The 22,390-nt window shown below is 43.2% G+C and overlaps 1 protein-coding gene and 1 non-coding gene across 3 annotated transcripts in view; one reads left to right on the top strand and one right to left on the bottom strand.

The window, feature by feature from the left end:
• The window catches only part of CAMK1D (calcium/calmodulin dependent protein kinase ID), a 394,574-nt gene that overhangs the window by 261,317 nt on the left and 110,867 nt on the right, over positions 1–22,390 (top strand). The window lies entirely within an intron of this gene.
• On the bottom strand, positions 2,922–2,994 carry TRNAE-UUC (transfer RNA glutamic acid (anticodon UUC)). Its single transcript has one exon. It is a non-coding gene; the product is annotated as a tRNA-Glu (tRNA).

The following is a 22,390-nucleotide window of genomic DNA, read 5'->3' as shown; positions in this document are numbered from 1 at the left end:
AGAATCTGCCTGCAGTGTGGGAGACCTGGGTTTATAAACATGTGTGTGTATAAAAACATAAACATACACCCGCACACATACATACACAATTTGGTATATGTTAAAGAATGTATTTTATGCCAGTGGGGAATGTAGATTGTTGAATAAATAGTGCTAGTAATTTAGGAAAAAGTAGATCTCCACCTTATTTCTCCATACAAAATCATTTCTAATCACCCCAAAGATTAATTATAATGAAACACTAAAATATCATGCTATTTTATATCATATTGAGCTGCAGAAGCTTGACCTAAAACTCAGAAGCCATAAAGAATAATACTGATAACTTTGAGACTACATGAAAATAAAAATTAAAACTTCTTTATGGCTAAGACCATCTTAAAAAATAAAGAGAAACTGAAAAAAATATTTGCAAAACACATCACTGACCAAGCTTTAATTTTTGTATTCATTAAAGTGCAAAGCAATAAGAAAAGTACAAGGGATTGTTAAATAGGAAAATGGGCAAGGGACAGAAATAGCAATTCCAGGGAGAGAAATTCATTCATTCTTTCAATACACATGAATCAAGCATCGTCTCCGGTAGTAGGTGCTGGGAATTAGCAGTGAATGTGGCAGATGATTATCCTGCCTTAAGGAGCTTACATTCCAGTGGGGCTAATAGAAAATAAACAGAACACAAATACATTAACAAGAAAATAGCTCATGGGTAAAGTGTTATGGGATAATATAAGTGTATTAACCATGTGTTTCTGAAGTTTTGACATCTTGGGGCCTTGTTAATGCTGGAAGGATTGCCCCTCCCAGCATCAGCCAGTTCCTAGAGATAGTCCATGACTCACCTATGATCATGCCTTCTGTATGCAGACCAGCTGACCCAGAGCTCACACCCTAACCTCCTCCTCTGTGGGGCTCTTACTTTTAGGAACAACACTCCTCTAATCCTCCCGGGCCAGACAATTTAAGACAACCCCTACACCCTAGCTATTGTTCAAACTAAATCATTCATCACAGAAACACTTCAAACTAGCCAATGCTAAACCTGCTTATTCTGCCTCATCCATTCTCTCCTGGAACTACTGTAATAACAGGTTACTTGTTTTGTATGTATGTCTATAGTTATACAGTTCCTATGTGTTAATTTTTTAAGTATTTAAAAGTGTTAAAGTATTGGGCTGGCTTAACAAAAGACATGACTCATGCATTCCAGCCTTTATTCTCCTCTCCATCTGCTTCCCCCCAAATTTATTTGCCCTCATTAAAATGGGCTTCCCTGGTGACTCAGTGGTAAAGAATCTGCCTGTCAAGGCAGGAGATGTGGATTTGAATCCCTGGGTCAGGAGGACCCCTTGGAGAAGGAAATGGCAACCCACTCCAGTATTTTCACCTGGCAGGAGCCTGGCAGGCTTTAGTCTGTAGGATTGCAAAGGAGTCAGACACGACTTAGCGACTAAACAAGCAAAATGCCAGAGAGCTGATGTTTTCTATGTGAAAAGAGAGAATTTTCTTAATGATTGTGTATTATTCAGGACTCATTCACTTAGCAACCCTGTTCACACTGGATTAAGCACAAAGTATCGCTTCAAAACTAAAAGTCATCAGGGGTCAAACTTGCTTCTTGACGCAATTGGATTTCTGTCTGGATCTGTTTCCATCATCTAGTTGTGTCCTCTTGGATTCTTTATTTTTTAGGCAGTTCTTCCAGCTGACAGCCCTAGACTCGTATCTTCACCTTGTGGAAGGAACTCTCCTCTTTTCCCGGAAGTTCCAGCAGAAGGAGGGCAGGAACTCACTGCCTGCTCGTCCTCTCACCACCCTCTTGAATGCCTGGGCACTGAGGCAGAGCAGCCACCGTGGTTTCCATCTATATGGTGGGGTCCCTGTTGGGACTAGGGTCCTGGCCCAAACTTACCTTCCCGTTGCCAAACCTCACTTCCTAGAGACTCAGCCAAGACCCTGCCCCAATCACTATGATTCTGTTTCCAACGACTGAGGTCCCTGACTTACCCTGAAGTACCGATGACAGCCTGGATCCTGCCCCATCTCACTGTCTCATTCTCTTCTTACATGCCGTCAGTTAGATGTTGGCTTCTGTATTAGTTTCTTGTTGCTGCTGTAACAAATTACCATAAAAATGGTGGCTTAAAACAGTGCAAATGTAGTATCCTGGAGGTGACAAGTCCAAAGTGGGGGTACTAGGCTACATAATCAAGGCATACTCCAAGCCGCCATCCTGGAGGCTTTAGGGGAGAATGTTTCCCTGCCTTTTCCAGTTCCTCGAGGCTACCTGCCCTCCTTGGTTCCCAGCCTCTTCCTCCACCTTCAAAACTATCAGTATGCCATCTTCCTCTCTTCCATGAGAGCTCCTTCTCCTTCTCTGGCTTTTTTTTTTATCAAGAGAAATTTTATTATTTTTTTAATAGCTTTTCTTTTTTTTTTTTTTCAAGGGAACCGGAGAGTCATATGTTTTAATGAAAGCAGGTTTAATCACCTGGTCAAATTAAAGATAATGCATCACCTGTCGAGAGCCACAGAGCATTTACTAAATTTGTATTTACCCACCATGCAGGCAGGGCTTCCTTGGTAGCTCAGGTGGTAAAGAATCTGCCTATAATGCAAGAGCCTCAGTTTGATCCCTGGGTTGGAAAGATGCCCTGCAAAAGGGACTGGCAACCCACTCCAGTATTCTTGCCTGAAGAATTCCATGGACAGAGGAGCCTGGCAGGGTACAGTGCATGGGATTGCAAAAAGTTGGACATGACAGAGCAGGTAGCACACAAGGCAGGCAAAGATTAAGTTGCCAGGCCCAGCAATGATCCACCCCAAATCACTGCTCTTCCACAAGCAAGATCTTTACTGAATAATTTTAATATGTGTTCTTTTCTTTTTTTTGCTGCATTAAGTGGCTTTTAGGATCTTAGTTCCTTGACCAGGAATTGAACCCAGGCTCTCAGCAGTGAAAGCGCTGAGTCCTAACCACTGAACCACCAAGGAATTCCCTCTGGGTCTTTTAAGGAGCCTTGTGATTACACTGCACATTCCAGGCTCACCTTCCCATCTCCAGATCCTTTATTTCTCCACATCTACCAAGTCTCTTTTGCCAATAACCTGTCAGGCTCATGGGTTGTGGGGACAAGGACAACTTTGGGAGCCACTGTTCTGACTACCCCATCCTTGGGGCCTGCCTTTAGCTTCATCCCTGCCCGTTCCCAACTCTCTCCTCTCTCCTCCATGGTCCTGAGGCCAGGACATTATGAAAATGGGATTGGTAATTACTATAAGTAAAAGGTGATATTTTATACCACATAGTAGGGTCCATGCTTTAGTTACCATGAAGTGCCCTGTAGTTGTCTGGACATAGAGAAGGGCTTACAGACCCCTTGATAGATGCCCTTCTTGTTAGTTACAGCCACATTTTGATAACCCCCAATTGAAGCATGGTAGTCCCACCCAGCTCTGAAATTTAACAGTTCTGTGATATAATACATGCAACAATGTAGTCAGTTAAAAAATAAAGGAATATTTCATCTCTTTGGAAATCCTGCCAATTTCTAACTTATAAAAGAGATATGGAGTTTGAATATTTCCCAGGTTTTTTCAATAATTGTCCTGAGGGTGAAAAAGCTTGCAAATTGCTGCTTTAAAATTATCTCAGGAGTCTGAATGCTTGAAGAAATATCCATCTACTTAAGTTACATATTCATCTTCACATTCGTCAGTAATTGTCTTAATAGATGAAAATGTCGTTCTCTACAAGCTGTCATTTACTGACTCAATTCTACTTGTAATTCTTGATGTTCTTCATTATATTTGGAAACAGAAGAATTTTCTACTCAGTAGAACAAGTAGTTCTAGTAATAAACTTTGAATTCTTGCTTTTATGGGAAAATGGGACTTTCGAAGAAAATAGCTCATGAAGCTCTGACAGTTTTGTATAAATACACACAGTTCGTGGTTAGACGTGGCTCCATCTTGGCAGTGTCAGTTAATATTCTAGGACACTTATCTGCCTGGGTTTTTTTCAGAATGGATTCGAGTTCTCAGCCAAGCAGCTTGTTTGTGATCATACTAACATTGCTTTTCACTGAGTTTAGAAAGAAAAGAAAAAAAGGATGCTGAATTCAACATAACTTACAGTAAAAAACAGGCTACTTGAGGGTGAGGATAAAATATAGCCTAAAGCAGGAGGTAGAAATAATACACCGATGCCCACAGAATTTAGAGGAAATGATGGAATCGGGTTTGGGTTAAATAGTCCTAAAATTTCTAGAAATGTTTTTACCTTTTCATATATGTTAGAGCTGGAACTGGAACTGGGGATTCTCTGGGGACCAGGAAATGATTCTCTACTTTTAACCTCCTGGCTTGCTAGTCTATTGCTGTAGAAAAACCAGCAAAGATTAACAATAGGAATCTGGGCTAAGTTTCAGCAGTGTTGCTTAATTTTTTGAGAAGGCAATAATGCTTTTAAAAATCAAAGACAAGGGAAAGACCCCTCCACCCAGGCACACTTTCTGCATTTCCATTGATGTTACTGATGAGCTTCTGGCTGTGGTCTGGGTTTTGGCTGGCATCACTCAGGGTTTGGGATGCAGGCAGCCACATGGTGTAAAAGGTCAGTAGGTTTGCAGATGATCTGTGGGAAATGGCTCTGTCGTTTCCAAAACCACTAAGTCTCACAAAGGCCATTCAGTGTATTTGCCGAGAGTTGCTGGTTTGATAGGAAAGCTTGGATGGCCTTGGGACGGCTGCTCTTTATTGAAAGAGTGACGCTCATTTTCTCCTGGTGGTAACTTTGTAAATAGAACTCTATTGCCAGATCTGATCCAGTTTTCTAGTGTGCCTCAATTGCTGAAACAATAGATGCTCCTGAAAGCTATATTCACTGGCATTTTTAGACGTATGAAGTCACCATGAACACTTAATTAGCAAATCCTGAGCTCTTGTTCTTAGAGGAAAAGAGGCTTAGGTGTCTGTGATTCTCTGGTCACATTTTCATCCACCTGTCAATACATAACCTTGGTTTCTGTGTGTTTCTGTTTAAAGAGACCTCATTTAATAAGTTAGTGTTGGTTCATTAACATTGAGCTCACAGCCAACAGCCCTATAACTCATTCTTGGACAAAAGTTATCTAACACATATATTCTCTTTATAAGGCACATCCCAGCCTTCTTGAGCTCAGAAACACTAGATAGCATTTTGGCACTGTGCTTGGGGCCATTTTCAACAGCAAAATCAGCAACAAAAAATGCAAAAACCATGGCAATAAATTGACTGCAAGAGGATACTGGTTTATAGAGTGAGAGCACCACTCTGTTCCACCTCAGCTGGAAGCATGCATGTTGGGACTTAAATATTCTTTCTCCCTTTTACTCGTGTCCTCAAATGGCCACAGAATGCCGCCACTATTGATTTTGGGGTCACTTTTCACTTTCATGCATTGGAGAAGGAAATGGCAACCCACTCCAGTGTTCTTGCCTGGAGAATCCCAGGGACGGTGGAGCCTGGTGGGCTGCCGTCTATGGGTCGCACAAGGTCAGACACGACTGAAGCGACTTAGCAGCAGCAGCAGAGCCATTTTAGCAAGTAGGTGAATTCACAAATAGGAAATCCACGACTGATGAGGTCGGACTGTATTTGTATTTTAATTTTCTTTACCTTTCTCTACAAACGGGTGAAACACATGTCAGGTGTTTCCCCCAAATAGTGGCCAAAATCCAGACCAAAGCCAGAAGGCTGGTAAGGTCAGTAATGTCCGTGGAGATGCAGGAAGTACCCCTGTGTCAAGGGTCTTTCATTTGTCCTTGATTTAAGAAACGTCGTTGCATTCTCAAAACATTTAGCAACACTGCTGAACTTGAACCCACATTCCTATTCTTAATCTCTGTTGCTTCACATTTGGCAACAAAAGAGTGAGCCTTTGTTAAAAGAGGATCACTTTCTTGTCCCTGGAAAATTCTACATTCTCACTCCGCTTCTGGTTCTTGGAAGTATAACAGGTAGAAGCTTTTGAGAGATTTTAAGATGTTTAAGCCAAATCTGATTCCATTGTTGCCTCTAAATTCTGAGCAAATCCTTGTATTATTCCAGAACCTTGTTTGGGCTATATTTTGCATACCCCTAAGGTAACTCAGAAGGTAAAGGATCTGCCTCCAATGCAGGAGACCCAGGTTCAATCCCTGGGTGGGAAAGATCCCCTGGAGAAGGGAATGGCAACCCTCTCCAGTATTCTTGCCTGGAGAATTCCATGAACAGAGGAGCTTGATGGACTACAGTCTATGGGGTCATAAAGAGTTGGACACAACTGATCAACTTTCAGTTTTCAAAGTAGCTGGTTTTTGTTTTTTCCTGTAAATTATATTGAATTCAGTATCACTCCTTGGGTATGATTGAAAACTTGTCACCATGTTTAAATGGTGACATTTTCATTTTTGTATTTCCTACAGCTTATTCTTTAGTGTCTAATGAACAACCTTCACTTCCAGTGGCTTATTCCTTGTAATTATAATCTAAAGCGATTTGTAAAAACAAAATGGAACAATATGAACACCTGCAAAGATTACAAAGACTTTAATTACTCAATTAATTGCAGTTAATCGTCATCATTTCCATGGTTTTAAGTCCACACCTAAACAGACTTCAGACTCTTCGAATAAATCTGGTCCGGAGCTAGATTGCCTCTTCCGGGTCAGGTCAGTATGTTTAAGGTGTGTTGTTTCTTAAAGTGACACCCCTGTGATAAACATCTGGAAGTGTTTTTTTTTTTTTTTTTTTTTAATATCCATCTTCCCACAAACTCCAGGTAATTTGCTAGTATTCTCTGGAGGAGCCTGAGGCTCTTTTCTTTTTCTCCAGACACAAGTGGTAATAGTCACCTGCTCCTGGAAAGGAAATCTGGAGTTCTTTCCTGCTGGAGCAGATCAGTCCCAGATCTGAAAGGCTTATGATAGAAGCTTCTTTCTCATGTGTATGATATCCAGTTGGGAACCTGGCTGGAGCCCTGCAGTTCCCCTTCAGCTGTCACTCCCAAGTAGGCAAAGATTCTCATTGCTGGAGTTCCTGTTTCATGTGCAGAATGGCAGAGGGCTCCAAGGGTCCCGCTGGCAGGGCTCGGGACAGCCTGTGTGGAAGCTTCCAGGCCCACGGGTTGTGGGAGTCAGTCCTGTGACTCAGGTCCCTGTAAGGAAAGGTGCCTTCATACTCAAGTCCCCGTAAGCAAAGGTGCCTTCGTAGCGCCCACCTGGAAATGGCACTTATTTAACTGCTTTATCAAACAGCAGTCTTTCATCCATCACCCAGATATTTTTTTAAGATGACTAAGTTTAGTAAAAAAATGTGAAATGCTGTCAAAAAGTAAACTCTCATATTTGTTCATAGTTATAGATTACATGTATTCCAAACCAGTCAATACTAAGGGAAATCAACCTTGAATATTCATTGGGAGGACCGATGCTGAAGCTGAAGCTCCAATACTTTGGACTCCTGATGCAATTCATTGGAAAAGACCCTAATGCTAGGAAAGATTGAGGGCGGGAGAAGAGGGCAGCAGAAAATGAGATGGTTAGAGAGCAGCACTGACTCAATGGACGTGAGTTTGAGCAAACTCCAGGAGATGGTGAAGGACAGGGAAGCCTGCTGTGCTACAGTCCAGTCTATGGGGTTGCAAAGAGTCAAACACGACCGAGTGACTGAACAACAACAATATATACCATAGACAAATCATCCAAGGTTTGATACCAATTCATTCTTCTTGGAGAGCCAAAAATAGACCAGTGTTATCCTCTGAGTTATTTATTTTTTGACTGTTTTGAAGTGTGTGTGTGTGGTGGGGGGCGCAGAAGGATTCAGTGGCCCCTCCAGTTAGTGACATGAATGAATTCACTGCAGGTATGCCCACAGCTGGGCTCTTCATCCTCCTTTTAAACCTTTTAAAAGGTAATTTTGAGAGGCAGCCTTGTTAGATCAAGGTTTAAAAACCAGAACATTATTTATGTAAAGTCCCTTGCTGTTATCAATAAACCCTGTCGACATAGCTAATTACAGTTATCAGTACCCTCCCACTGTTGGAATAGAAACATGAGTTCGTTTTACTAGTTATAGTTTTATCTTAGTTTTGTATGAAACACTGAGTTAAAATGGCTGGGGACAAATGAGAAATGTGGGTCCTCAGGCCCTGTCACCTGCTCTTGGAATTTTGAATTGAGACCCTTGTCTGTATAGCCAGACCTCCCATCATTTGTGAACAGCAGGGATCAGGGATAGCTTAGGAAGCTGACTTGTATGCTGTTTAATTGATGATATTTTGACTACAGGGTCGATTTCTTCATACTTAGCTCCTGACCCACAATCTGATCTTGAATTCAGTTTATTGGATTATAAGTGGCTTTACACAAAATGCTACATTTTTCAAATATCTTATTTTCCCTACCTAAGAGATAACTCAAAAAGAAGAGATGTTTTCCCAAGAATGAGTCATCAGGAGTAGAAGCTCAAGTGAAGTACTTTTTCTGGATGACTGACAATCGATAAAATGACAACTGAGATTACAATGGGTTTTGGAAAACTTTGTGGGTGGGGGGTGGAGTAGGACATGAAGATTGTCAGATGATGAGCATTGCGTGTATGTATAATGCCTTTAAATGTTTGATGGCATTCATTTTATGCATCTCCCATGGAAGATCTACTTTCAGTGTATATTTATGAGTTAAACATCACTTATTTTTCTTCTTGTTCTAATTATTCCCTGGCAGTGGTGTTGTTCTAGAAGTGTGAAATAAGATTTGGTAAAAAAAAAAAAAAAAAAAGTTGGACTGGTATGCTGTCTGTATACCATCATTGGTGATCAATAGGGATCAGGGATAACTCAGGGAGCTGACTTGTGTGCTACTTAATTGGTCATTTTTTGACTACAGGGTAGATTTCTTCATACTGAGGTCTTGACCCACCATCTGATCTTGAATTCAGTTCATTGGATTATAACTGGCTTTACAAAAAGAAAAAAGAATAGGAAATGTTAGTTACCATATGTAGCTAAGGGGCTTTTCCAGTGGTTCAGAGGTAAAGAATCCACCTGCAATGTAGGAGATGCAGGTTTGATCCCTAGGTCGGGAAGATCCCCTGGAGGAGGGCATGACAACCCACTCCAGTATTCTTGCCTGGAGAATCCCATGGACAGAGGAGCCTGGTGGGCTACAATCCATAGATCACAAAGAATTGAACACGACTGAAGCAACCGAGCACACACGCACGCCTTTGTAGGTAAGAATAAGAAAATATTGTTTTATTCAGCTTTTGTTTCACTTACATGAACATGGGTATGTTTATAACACAGGCTGTTTTAGGAAAATCAGTCTGGTCTTTGGTTGTGACTGGCTGACTATTTCTGTTTGATAACTATCTCTGTTCATGGTAAATGAAACCAGGAATGAAGGTCATTGATTGTAACAAGGATTTAGGCCAGAATTCAGTTGTTTGTTTCTCTTGCCAAGAGTTGAGACATACTTTCTTTTCTTCTCATCCAAACAGGATATATGCTCTGTAAGAATAGCAATTTCTCTTTAGCTGGAGTGCCTCCAGGATGAGAATCTTTTTATTAATTGAACAGTCAGATTAGCTACAAGTAGTGAGGCGCTAGTGGTAAAGAACCTGTCTGCCAGTGCAGGAGACGTAAGAGACATGGGTTTGATCCCTGGGTCGGGAAGATCCCTTGAAGGAGGGCATGGAAACCCACTCCAGTATTCTTGCCTGGGGAATCCCCATGGACAGAGGAGCCTGGCAGGCTACAGTCCATGGAGTTGCAAAAAGCTGGACATGACTGAAGTGACTGAGCACGCATGCACAGTGTTAACTAGAAACTCCTGATTTCATGATTTTGAACATCTTTATGAGATGCCTTGTAATACTTCAGCATCTGTATTTAGCACTTAGTTATGCTAAAGGCCTTGCATCTTTATCAGTTTAGGAAATTACATCATCATCATTCTGAAACAAAGAACCACAGTGCAGCAATGTGGATATGGATATATATTGTTCAGTTGCTAAGTTGTGTCTGACTCTTTGCGACCCCATGGACTGTAGCACACCCCGCTCCTCTGTCCTCCACTATCTGCTGGAGTTTGCTCAGATTCATGTCCATTGAGTCAGTGGTGATGCTCTCCAACCATCTCATTCTCTGCTGCCCTCTTCTCCTTTTGTCTTCAATCTTTCCCAGCATCAGGGTCTTTTTCATCTCTATGGATGTGGAGATAGAAGATGAGAAAGAGCTGTTTTTTCATGCATTTCCTTATTTATTTTTAATTGTGATTTTTAATTATGATTGCCTTACAATGTTGTGTTAGTTTCTGTTGTACAACATGAATCTGTGTAAGTATTCATAAATCCCCTTCCTTTTGAGCCTTCCGCCCCCCACCCCTCATCCCACCCCTCTAGGCCATCACAGAGCATGGAGCAAGCTGAGCTCCTTGTGCTCTGTAGCAGTTTCTCCTTATTTATTCTCGAATGCAAGCTTTTTTTTTTTGAGCACCTACTATGCGCTATGCTGTGGGAACCCTAAGATAATGGCCTGTCCCTTGGTCCAGAGACAGAAACGGATGTGTGGATGCACACAGTCATTCAGGATGACAAATGATAGACTAGAGGGACGTGTGTGTAAACTTATCTGGGATGTTAAGGAAGGACTGAATGCATGGTTTGGGAATGTGATGCTGCTGCTGCTGCTAAGTCGCTTCAGTCGTGTCCGACTCTGTGCGACCCCATAGACGGCAGCCCATCAGGCTCCCCCGTCCCTGGGATTCTCCAGGCAAGAACACTGGAGTGGGTTGCCATTTCCTTTCTCCGAAGCATGAAAGTGAAAAGTGAAAGTGAAGTCGCTCATTCGAGTCCGACTCTTAGCGACCCCAGGGACTGCAGCCTACCAGGCTCCTCTGTCCATGGGATTTTCCAGGCAAGAGTACTGGAGTAGGGTGCCATTGCCTTCTCCGATACCCATCACAAAATTTTGGAATTAAAATTTAACAGGCAAAGAAAACTCCTCCAGCTGGAGAAAGATGAGAGTTTTAGAGAGGTGGGTGAGGGGACACTCTGACTCCAGAACGCAGTGTATGTTTTCTGTAGTCAGCACTTGATATGCTTTGAGTATCCATTGCTTCTTTCTCTTAAAGACTGAATTCAGAACAAAACTTCTAGTTATTCAGAGTGCCAGTTAGGGGAGGTCTGGTTAATTAAGAGTTCACTGTGTATAAGTGTATAAGAAAGCAGGATTATAATAATGTGTTTCATTTAAATTATATTAGGAGAGATTTGGGGTAATTTTTTGTTGGTTTAGTTGTTCTGGCTAGGGTAGAATTGGATTTGTGTACTACTAATGAGTTTTTTTCCTTACAAATCCAATTTGGCATCTTTTTAAAAAAATTGAAATATAGTTGATATACAATTTGTGTTCATTTCAGGTGTACAGCAAGTTGATTAAGTTATATGTGTGTGTGTATATATATATATATCTATCTTTGCAGATTACTTGACATTATAGGTTATTACAGGGTATTGAATATAGTTCCCTGTGCTATAGAGTAAGTCCTCATTACTTATATATTTTATGTATAGTAGTTTGGATCTGCTGATTCCAGCCTCCTGATTTATCCCTCCCCTTCCCTCTTTGGTAACCATAAGTTTGTTTGCTATGTCTGTAAGTCTGTTTCTGTTTTGTATGTAGAATCATTTGTATTATTTTTTAGATTCCACATATAAGTGATTTTACATAATATTTGTCTTTCTCTGCCTGACTTGGCGATATTTCATTCTTTTTTATGGCTGAGTAATATTATGTTGTGTATATATGTATATGTATATACACACACATGATTGTTTTAAGAAGATACAGTATATATATTTCATATTGCATGGTTACTTCAAGAGACAGTGAAGGACAGGGAAGCCTGGCATGCTGCAGTTCATGGGCTCACGAAGTCGTGCCAAGTCACGTGCCAAGTCAGACACGACTTGGCAGCTGGACAACAGAAAACAATGACACGGTGATTGCGGCGGCTGGGCACACAGTGCAGCTCGTTGGGCTTGTTCCCTCACATTCACAGCAGGTTTGTACAACAGAAGGATTTCAGTGCAGCACAAATCAAGTCCTTTTACCTGCGGTCTTAATAACCACCCCCCGCCCCGAGAGTTACGCGTCTGTGCGGTCTGAATGCTGCCAGCTGTGATGCAGGCTGGCAGTGCTGCCCCTCCGTGAGCTGGGAGGCTCTTCCCAAGTCCCAGGAGTGTGTGTCTACATGCTCCGTTACTGTTGTTAATACGGACTTTGGGAGGTGGCCGTGGTAGGAAGGTGAGGCACAGAACAAAGCAACTTGACTCAGTCTGCACGTCAGAAAAGCATAGGAAGGATGACCGGGACACTGTGTATATTTACTTCTCTTCTGCCTGGTTCCTGAACCCAGTTAGATGTCAACTTAGAATGATAAAGCATGGCTAAGGTAGCATACATGCAACTGGTTTTGTGGGAAAGTCTGTAATACAGTGGTCCCCAATCTTTTTGGCACCAGAGACCAATTTCGTAGAAGACAATTTTCCACAGACTTGGGGAGGAGGGATGATTTCTGGATGATTCAAGCTCATTACACTTATTGTGCACTTTATTTCTATGGTTACATAGAAATAAACAACATCAACTCCACCTCAGATCATCAAGCATTATATCCCCAAAGTTGGGGACCCCTGCTGTAATACACAGAGAAGGCAATGGCACCCCACTCCAGTACTCTTGCCTGGAAAATCCCATGGACGGAGGAGCCTGGTAGGCTGCAGTCCATGGGGTCGCAAAGAGTCGGACACGACTGAGCAGCTTCACTTTCACTTTTCACTTTGATGCATCGGGGGAGAAGGAAATGGCAACCCACTCCAGTGTTCTTGCCTGGAGAATCCCAGGGACGGGGGAGCCTGGTGGGCTGCCGTCTCTGGGGTCGCACAGAGTCAGACATGACTGAAGCGACTTAGCAGCAGCAGCAGCAGCTGTAATACACTTTTGTTCCATGTTTCTCTAAAGTCCTTAGATGACCTCAGCAAGAGTTGGGGATCTTTTCCTTTTCCTGTCATTTCAAAGAATTTGTGCGTCTCTCTGTTCTTCAGTGGCACCGATTTCTTCCTTCATTTTACAGATATTAACTCCCAAGACAGTGTAATCGGAATAGCCTTACAGGTGGAAGGACTGTTCACTGCTTCTTATTTTTGTGATATTGTAGGTATACTTCTGATTTGACTAATCTGGGATTTTATTGGGTATTGAACATGTGTGTCTTGTTTGATGTACTGGAGTTTATTTTAAATGATCATGCTTATATCTTGGGATCTTGAAATCCTCAGGTCAGCTGGTAAGAAGCTGAGCTGGCATCAACACTCCACAAAGTTCAAAGTCAATTTCCCCATCTCCCTCCATTCCTGAGAGTTTCTCATGCAGTGTTAAACCACCTAGGCACAAATATTCGATTTTTGGAAATATGTGAAACAGATAGTTACATTCTACACACAGAGGCACATTCCTTCAAAACCCAGTGTTGTAAAATTAAAGTGAGTTGGGTCTTGACGTCCAGCTGAGATGCTGATTGTGGGGAAGGCTGTTGAACTCCCTGGGGAGAAGTCATTGGGTCAAGGCTCCCAGATCCTACGAAATTCTTAGATTGAATTCCTCTCTGCCCCTATGCCTTTTAAGTCATTAAGCAAACTAAACACCCACAGGCAGATGGTGACAACTTGTGTCCTGAAATCAGTTCAAAATATTACACTCAAAAAAGTCTTCAAAGACCAGAACTGCTCAGGCCTGTCCACAGCTTCACCCCCACCACCCAGTGTCTACCAAACTGAAGCCTGTGGGCGGCTTCCCTGGCTACTCTGTGACTTTACCTTTCTTGCTATTTATGAGCATGATTAGAAAGCCTGGGGGTAATTAATTTTGAAACATTATTGCAAATCCAAAGTGATCATCAGAAACACTAGATGGTATGAAAATAATATGGAACTTTAGGAGTAAAAACAAAACAAAACAAAACAGATCTGTACTTTTTACTAGCTCAGGCCCCTTGAGCAAGTTACAGGGCTTCTGGGCGGAGCTTGTCATTATGTAGAATGTGTGAGCAGGTGCCTGGCCCTGCTCAAGTGTTGTGAGAATGAAAAGAAATAACAGAAGTACATGGAGCTCTCAGTGTAGAACTGAACCCCTGGGCCCTCAAGCGAGCAAACGTAGATTGGTCTCCAGTGTATGAGGCAGAATAAGAAAATAGGTAAGGTCAGGCAGGCATGGAGGCAAGCACATACTGCGGGGGCTTTGGGGACCCAGGTGAAATTCACTGATCGTGGGCATGATCATATAAGGTGGATTCTTTATTCTCTTGCATTGCAGGTGTTTTCTTTACCATCTGGGCCACCAGGGAAGTCCAAGAATACTGGAGTGGGTAGCCTAACCCTTCTCCAGGGGAACTTCCCAACCTGGGACTCGAATCAGGGTCTCCTGCATTGCAGGTGGATTCTTTACCAGCTGAGCTATCAGGGAAGCCTGAAATTTACTTGATGGAGGCGTTTAACTACAGGGTCCTGTGGGGTGATGCTTAACTCATGGGTATTCCACAGATCTGAACTGAAGTGAAAGTGAAAGTCACTCAGTCATGTCTGACTCTTTGAGACCCTATGGAATATACAGTCCATGGAATTCTCTAGGCCAGAATACTGGAGTGGGTAGCTTTTCCCTTCTCCAGGGGATCTTCCCATCCCGGGGATAGAACCCAGCTCTCCTGCATTGCAGGCAGATTCTTTACCAGCTGAGCCACAAGGATTTGAACTGAACTGGGATCTAAATCCAGGTCTGCATGTCCTTAAGAGATTTGAAAGCCAGAACTGAGAGGCCTGAGGTCCAGTGGCTGGGGTGGCTTCTGGAAGCATGGCTGACCTTAGGTGTGAAGCTGGGCTAGGGGAAGTGGGCAGGAGCTAGCACTTCTCTGCAGCATCCCAGTTGGCAGAAAGGCCAAGAGAGGGGCCCCGACTCTCTGGGGCTTGAGCTGTGCTGGGGGGTGGCGGGTGGCTGTCTCGGATGAGGTTGCCTCCCAACCCAGCCTCCCACATCAGACTTTGCTCCTGGATGAGTCACTCTGTCTAGGGGCGGGTAAGAACCTGACCGTGGAGGCCTAGGGAAAGCCTCCACAGTGATATAAATGGAAAGTTTTTTCAAAAAAAGACATGGAGGGTTTGTAGAGATGGAATACATTGTGGCTAAAAAAGTTCTTGGCTGAGAAAATGTGAGGACAGTGCTAAGGCCACTGTTGGAAGGTTTTTGTTTTTTTCTTCTTTTTTGGTTAGTTTTTTCTTAGTAAGGGAGACGCGGACTCAGAATGGACCAGCTCTCCCCACCCTTGGGCCATTGGTGGACACAGAGACAAACCGAAAAGAGCGCTTTGCAATGCAATTAAGAGTCGGTGGAAGGAGAGTGAAAATATGAGACCTATGAAGAATTGACTGTGTTCTTAAATCTCGTGGGGATAAAAGTATCTAGAGCGGAGGCTTGGAGCCCAAAGTTGAGAGTCTGCTAACTCAGAAGTGGCAAGCGTTGTCTTCAGGGGCTGCAGGATTGAGCTATCCTGTTTCCTCCCTGTAGCAGCATCCGTGAACATATCTGTTTACCCAGCATGTTAGGAGGGCCTTTAGAAGAATTTATGATTCAATCAGCTTGAAAATATTTCTCTTTTGAGTTTTGCCACTTTGTTTAATTTAATTTTTAGTCTCTGGCAGACTTTAGGCATATTCAGCAGTTGGTACATTTTGAAGGAAAAGTTACTTTTGACAGGAGGCCAGTAGGAAAGAAATATAAGAAGGTGGACTAGATGCCCAGAATTTCTTGTTATAGGCACAGTTGACCATATTTACATTTTTTTTTAAGTATTGAAATTTAGTTGACTTACAGTGTTGTGTCATATTTACACTTTTGGGAATTTGTTTTTGTTTTTAAGCTTGTCATACTTACATAGAGACCACTTGGGCACCTCCATGAAGAGTTGTTTTTTTTTTTTTTAAGAGCATGATTGCCTGTCTTTTTTATCATCTGAAAGAGAGGAAAATAGAAATAAATTAGTGCAATGACATTCTGTCTTCTAGAATTAGAACATGTGTATCCTCAGATATACAGGTGATACCACTCTAATGGCAGAAAGTGGAGAGGAACTAAAGAACCTCTTGATGAGGGTGAAAGAGGAGAGTGAAAAAGCTGGCTTAAAACTCAACATTAGCTTTAAAAAACTAGGATCATGGCATCCAGTCCCACCACTTCATGACAAATAGATAGGGAAAAACTGGAAATAGTGACAGATTTTATTTTCTTGGGCTCCAAAATCACTTTGGACAGTGACTGCAGCCATGAGATTAGAAGACATTTGGTGCTTGGAAAAAAGCTGTGACAAACCTATACAGTGTATTATAAAGCAGAGACATCACTTTGCTGACAAAGGTCCATATAGCAAAGCTATGGTTTTTCAGTAGACATGTACAGATGTGAGAGTTGGACCATAAAGAAGGTTAAAGTGAAATGAAAATCACTTAGTTATGTCTGACTCTTTGCAACCCCATAGACTATACAGTCCATGGAATTCTCCAGACCAGAATACTGGAGTGAGTAGCCTTTCTCTTCTCCAGAGGATCTTCCCAACCCAGGTTTCTGCTGCATTGCAGACAGATTAAGTGCTGAAGAATTGATGCTTTCAAACCATGGTGCGGAGAAGACTCTTGAGAGTCCCTTGGACTGCAAGGAGAACAAGTCAGTCAATCCTAAAGGAAATCAGTCCTGAATATTCACTGGAAGGACTGATGCTGAAGCTGAAGCTCCAATACTTTGGCCACCTGATGTGAAGAGCCGACTCATTGGAAAAGACCCTGATTTGGGGAATGATTGAGGGCAAGAGGAAAAGGGGGCAGCAGAAGATGAGATGGTTGGATGACATCACTGACTCAATGGACATGAGTTTGAGCAAATCCCAAGAGATAGTGAAGGACAGGGAAGTCTGGCATGCTGTAGTGCATGGGGTTGCAAAAAGTCACATACGACTTAGCAACTGAACAACAAATCCTCTGAAAGACAAATCCTTTAAGGTGGCTAACTCATCACACAGGCTTACAAATAACTGAATGTCTTAGTCAGATTTCTTTGCTGCTTTGTATTACCCGTCACTGGAGATCCAATTTTACACATGGATTTATCTGGGATCCTACTCAGTTTATTTGGTCCGTTAGAAAGGCTTGGGGGCAGGTGCAATCTCAGGACTTCTGGCAAAGATGGTGAGATATCCTTGTTTTTGCAGTGAAAGTGGCCTAGAAGTTGGCATCTGTGGCTGGTCCCCAGGCTTGTGAGCTCTGAGCCTAAGCTCTGAGAAGACTCCAGTATTGCATAGATGTGCTTACAGAAACAGATAGAGCCATCCATCATTTTTCATTTGACAAGTATTTATCTTAAAATAAGGGGGCTCCTCAATGCCAGATTGTTGCTATTAAACCACAGCTATGGAGGTAGATGTGGAAATGCTTATTCTTGGGATAACAGCATAGATTTTTTTTTTTTAATCAGTCTGTCCATAGCTCTTTACAGCTGCTGACATGGCTCCTGAATAGTAGTTTTCAAATTTCTCGCCCAGAGCCCTAAGATGCCAGGAGACTGGGATTAAGAGAAGGAATTGGGAGGAGCGCGGGGGGTGAGTTCTGCGCCCCTGCTTCCACAGAATACGGTCATCTCTCTGTGATTTCTGCAGCCACCAGCACATTTGCCTCTGTGCCATCTGTCACTTGTGGTTATGTTTTCATCAGAGGATGGTCTGAAATGCTGGCTTGTGTCCCTTATAATGATAATGCAGAAATCAGTACTTGCTGGGTACAGTATCCTCCTGCCAGCACAGCTATAACCTGTAAGTAATGGAAGGAGATGAGCAGTGGTTTCCCTGTGTGGATGAAAACATCTTAGAAATTGGGGAGGTCAGAGTCCTTGCTTTGTTTTATTTTGTGTACGCACCTCACAGACTGCTCATGTCCTGTTTGCAGAGGGGTGGTGATCTATTTACACAAAATGAAGAGCCTGAAAGTTCTAACATCATGGTTCTCTCTTTTAAAAGAAAGAAAAAAAAATGTATACATGATATACTGAAATGTATAAATGAAGAGGTTTGAAGTTCTTTTATTGATTGCATCTTCTGTTAATTCTAAGATTAGCCTGTGGGAGAAGCTGGCTAGCTATTCATCAAACCCGTTTCCTTTTCCTCCTGGGCACAATGCTAAATTGAATCCCCCAGTTCATCCTGCAATTAGATTCAGCCCCATCTATGGAATGTGATCGGAAGTGATAAGTGCCCTTCCTGGCCTGGCCCATCAGAACCTCCCATGCAAAATTCTTCCTGCTGTTTCTCCTGTCACTGGCTGGGTGGAGATGCACACCCTTCCTCTTGGAGAAGATGGGATGACTGGAAGGAAGGATCTTGGATCCAGGGGTCACTCCCGAGAAGAGAGCAGTGATCATGAGCTCATGAGCTTGTGTGCACAAGAAATCAATGTCTGCTGCCTTGGAGCCACTGTACAATTTGGGGCTTTGTCCCAGAGAGCTTGTCATCATAATTTCAGTAGATAATCTCTTTCATCTGAATTAGAATATGGGGTCTGCAAGAAGCACTTGAAAATGCCGAGAACTACAGAAATTCTGAAGTAAAGGGCTGGAAACTCCCCTTAGTGGATGATGACGTTTGTGTAGGAACAACACAGGGCTTCCCAGGTAAAGAATCCATCTGCCAATGCTTTGAGACAGAGAAGACTGGAGTTCAATCCCTGGGTCAGGAAGATCCTCTGGAGGAGGAAATGGCAACCCACTCTAGTATTCTTGCCTGGGAAATCCCATGGACAGAGGAGCCTGGCAGGCTGCAGTCCATTGTGTCACAAAGAGTCGGATACACCTGAGCACGCATGCATATGCATATAGGAACAACACGGATCATCAGCTACTGAGAACGTTGAATAAGGCCTGCTGCTGCTGCTAAGTCGCTTCAGTCGTGTCCGACTCTGTGCGACCCCATAGACAACAGCCCACCAGGCTTCCCCGTCCCTGGGATTCTCTAGGCAAGAACACTGGAGTGGGTTGCCATTTCCTTCTCCAATGCATGAAAGTGAAAAGTGAAAGTGAAGTCGCTCAGTCATGTCTGACTCTAGTGACCCCGTGGACTGCAGCCTACCAGGCTCCTCCATCCATGGGATTTTCTAGGCAAAAGTACTGGAGTGGGGTGCCATTGCCTTCTCCCTGAATAAGGCCTACCTCTTCCCACTCCCCACCTTCAAGAAAGAAGTTACTGGTATTAGTCTGGGTGCTGCTTCAGGCTTTCCATTAAGAGAATCAGAGAGGACCCCACAGTAAAGGGAGGCAGGACCGTGTGATGATTCAAAGAACCAGCTCTTGAGTCAGACTACATGTGTTTGTACCTGACTCTGCTGCCTACTATGCGACTGAGCAAATCACTTACCTTCTCTTTTGCTCAGTCCAGGTTCGATGCACAATACTGGATGCTTGGGGCTGGTGCACTGGGACGACCCAGAGGGATGATATGGGGAGGGAGGAAGGAGGAGGGTTCAGGATGGGGAATATGTGTATACTTGTGGCAGATTCATGTTGATATATGGCAAAACCAATACAATATTGTAAAGTTAAATAAAATTTAAAAAATATATAATAAATATTTATCTCATAGACTGTTGTGAGCATTAAGTGAGATTTTAACACTGCATCTGTCACATAATTTTTCGAAGAAATATCGCCTATTGTCATTTGTAACCAACTGACCAAAGACACTCAACAACTTCTTTAGTTTCCCCACTTAGAACCTAGGTTATATCTCCGTAAACTGGTACAATAGGTGGGTCCAGATGGGATGGGATTGATTTATACATAACAGTGTCGTGCCACCTTCAAGAAGGTTTTGGACAGTCTATTGACAGTTTTCTGTAGTTGAGTGATACCAAGCCGTTCATTCCATACATGTTTATGGAACACCTGTGATGGACTAGGACTTACAGTAGCTGTGGAAGATACCAGATGAAAAATAAAGAGCCTGCAGGCTAGTGGAGACAGAGAAGCAAAGCAGTACTTCTGATGCAGTATGACAGCTCTTGGTTTTTACATGAAAGTTGTTAGCATTCTGGATGATGACTGAGAAGACCGGGGACACCAGCTTTTTTAGGACTCAGGTCCTCAAAGTGTGGCCAGCGTGCTTGGACTAACCCACCTAGGCTGCCCGGAACACCATCCAACTTCAGCCAGTGAAAGCACAATACTTTTGTAGTCAGAATCCAGGCAGAGGCAGATTTTGTGAAGATTGATGCTGTATTCCACTAACGCAAGCAACAGTCACGCAACACAGCCCTCGTACAATGGAGAAGCCCAAGAAGAACACGGGGCTCTCAGGGACGTGTTACACCAAGGCATCCATCCACACAGCCAGCACACAAAAGTTACACAGATCCCTGTTGTGTTTGATTGATATTTGATCCTTCGGAGTTGAAATTTCCATCAACTTGTTGAGACCAAGATGGGTTTGTGGTTGGTAGACCGTGCTTTTGTATGTACTGTTTGTCTGATTCATCCTGAATTCAAAAATCCATCTCCCACTTAAACCTGTTGCCTAGAATTCTCAATCATGAAAGCCTCTTCTCTTTTTTATTCTCTCCCTCTTTGTATTCATTTCAGCTTAATAAAATCTAAGGGCCCTATGATTCCAGGAACAGTTGGTTTCTGGCTAAAAGCGAAATAGAAAACTGCCTGTTTTAGTTACATAAGGTGATGTAGCAAATACTAGCTTCTGAGGAAACAATCTATTTCCAGGGCAGCCCGAGCGCCCTGGAGCAGAAGCGCCATCTGCAGGGCTGAGGGAGGAAAACACCCAGTGAGAACCATCCGAACCTTGCTTTGCAGGAAATACAGGAAAAGTAAGAGAAGAGGTAGTTCCACAAGATAAATAGCAAAAAAACTCGGCAGGATTGCTTGTGGATAAACACGCATGAGAATGCATCCTTGCAAGAGTTCTGATGAATCCCCTTCGTGCCTGCCTTTTGCAATTCTCAGAGCTCCCAAAGTTTATTTTTTCACTTATGTTAATGTTTATTTATTTTTGGCTCTGCTGGGTGCATCTTCACTGAAGCACGCACAGGATTTCTCTAGTTACGGAGAGTCGGGGCTACTCTCTAATTCTAGTTCCAACGAGGGTTTCTCATTGCAGTGGCTTCTCTTGCTGCAGAGCTGGGGCTCTTAGGTACGTGGACTTCAGTAGTTGCCACAAGTGGGCTTGGTAGTGGTCGCGCACAGGCTTAGTGGCCACGTGGCACGTGGGATCTTCCTGGAGCAAGGATCGAACCCATGTCGCTGACATTGGGAGCGGAATTCCCAAGCATTGGACCACCAGGAGAGCCCTTTTTTTCCTCTTGTGGAGTGTGGAGACCCTAAAATTGTTCGCCAGAGCACCTGCTGCTTAATGCTACTTCTGGCTGATCTTCTAATAAAAAACAGTGCATGCAAACATTCTTTGCTTTGCTGAGACAGTGAATGTTCCTGCAAATTCTGTCCATATGAGACAGGGAAGGACATTCTGACTTGACCACAATCGTCACACCATTTGATGTCTGTCCTTTCCAGCTGTTCTAAATATCTAGTCCACTTGTATCCCCCGACCTGTTCCAACAGTGCTAGGCTAGAATTAAGAGAACCTTGACAATGAGGATTATCCAACATTAGTTTTTCCATATATCATTGAAAATGAGTTGGTCCAGAATAGAGTTCTACTGGAATTCTTCTGTTGGTATGTATACTTCCTGAGAGAGTGATGTTACCAAGATGGCCACTTCAGTCATTCCTAGCTTCGCTGTGTTCATGAGGAGAACAACTAACACCTATTCAAGAACAGGGTACCACTGGGAGAATGGTAGAACCAGGGGTGAGACTGAAGCAGCCCCTGCATCACCAAGGCAAGACAGGCTGCTCTAGAGGGATAAGAGGAGCAGCTATGTGCTGACCCCATCGCCCTGCCCCGGGCCGTTGCAGCACTGCATAGAGAGGTCTGCCCTGAGCCCCTGGTTTCTCCAGTAGGAAAAGAAAACCTGGGGAGACACCCGACCTCCCCCGGCGTTGTGGGTGGCTTTGTGGGAGCCCTATTCTGATCTCACGCAATGGGGATCACAGGGAAATCTGTGGGCTAAACCCCTGGGAATCTTACTTTGACAGAGAGGAGGGGAAGGATTTGCAACACCTAGCACTTGAATCGGAGAAGGCAATGGCACCCCACTCCAGTACTCTTGCCTGGAAAAATCCCACGGACAGAGGAGCCTGGTAGGCTG

Source organism: Bos taurus, chromosome 13, assembly GCF_002263795.3.
Source record: "Bos taurus isolate L1 Dominette 01449 registration number 42190680 breed Hereford chromosome 13, ARS-UCD2.0, whole genome shotgun sequence".
NCBI lineage: Eukaryota > Metazoa > Chordata > Mammalia > Artiodactyla > Bovidae > Bos > Bos taurus.
This window is presented reverse-complemented; position numbering and strand designations above follow the sequence as displayed.